This window comes from Colobus angolensis, unplaced genomic scaffold, assembly GCF_000951035.1.
Source record: "Colobus angolensis palliatus isolate OR3802 unplaced genomic scaffold, Cang.pa_1.0 Scaffold22, whole genome shotgun sequence".
Lineage (NCBI taxonomy): Eukaryota > Metazoa > Chordata > Mammalia > Primates > Cercopithecidae > Colobus > Colobus angolensis.
In genome coordinates, this window is record NW_012115377.1 from 3,906,040 (window position 1) to 3,907,526 (window position 1,487).

Consider the following 1,487-nt stretch of genomic DNA (forward strand, 5'->3'; position numbering starts at 1 on the left):
GACCATGGAATGTCTGGTGTGTTCCCATGAATTTTCTTCTGGCGTGGATTTTTGTTCCAAATTTGGAGCCAAATAACCTCTAAGACAAGAACCCCTAAGCATGCAGGCCTCCAGATCCCTCAGTGTCCCCTCAGGTGGCTTTGGCATTTGAGTGATTGCCCTGCTTTTGGGGTTATGTGGGGCCTGAGTGTGCCTCACAGCAGGGATGCTTGGACTCCATAATGTTCTAGGATGTTCCCAAGACCCAAGACTATGCATGCAGCTGAAATTCTACAGTAGTAACAATAACCACAGATGCATTTATTGATGTTTACTAGTCCCAGGCATTATGCATTTATTGCATCTGCAAAGATGCTATTTCCAAATAAGGTCACATTCTGAAATTTTAGGAAGGACATGAATTTTGTGGGGACACTCTTCAATTCACTATTCAACCCAGGTGCATTTACTTTACTTTTTTGTTTTTGAGACAGAGTTTCCCTCTGTCACCCAGGCTGGAGAACAGTGGCACAATCTTGGCTCACTGCAACTTCTGCTTCCTGGGTTCAAGCGATTCTTCTGCCTTAGCTTCCTTAGTAGCTGGGATTACAGGTGCCCACCACCACACCCAGCTAATTTTTGTATATTTAGTAGAGAAGGGATTTCGCCATGTTGGCCAGGCTGGTCTTGAACTCCTGACCTCAAGTGATCCTCCCGCCTTAGCCTCCCAAAGTGCTGGGATTACAGGTGGGAGCCACTGGCCCAGATGCATTTATTAATGTTTACTGGTCCCAGGCACTAATTGCCTTATGATGACCCCTGTGTGAAGCTGCTATTCTATAATTATTCCCATTTTATAGACAAGGAAACTGAAGCCCAGGGAAGTGGGCTTAACACCACACAGTCCCAGTAACAGGCAGAGTGGTTGACAATGTGAGTTCTAGAGATGGACTTCCTGGAACCCTGGATCTTTTCCAAGGAATCCCATGGAATATACAAGAGGGTAGCGTGTTTGAATTCTGCTCCTTCTAGCCTCAAATTCACATGTTGAAGTCTTAACCCCCAGAACTGCAGAATAAATAAAATTATTTATTTGTTTATTTTTTGTTCTAACATGATCTGTTTTTTGTTTTGTTTTGTTTTTGAGACAGGGTCTTGCTCTGTCACCCAGGCTGCAGAGCAGTGGTATGATCACAGTTCACTGTACCCTCAACCTCCCAGGCTCAAGTGATCCTCCCACCTCAGCCTCTGAGTAGCTGGCGCTACTGGTGTGCACCACCAAGCCTGGCTAATTTTGTTTATTTTTATTTTTATTATTATTTTTAAATTTATCATTATTATTATTATTATTTTTCGAGATGGAGTCTTGGTCTGTCACCAGGCTGGAGTGCAGTGGCATGATCTCGGCTCACTGCAACCTCTGCCTCTTGGGTTCAAGCAATTCTCCTGCCTCAGCCTCCCGAGTCGCTGGGATTACAGGTGCCCGCCACCAAACCTGGCTAATTTTT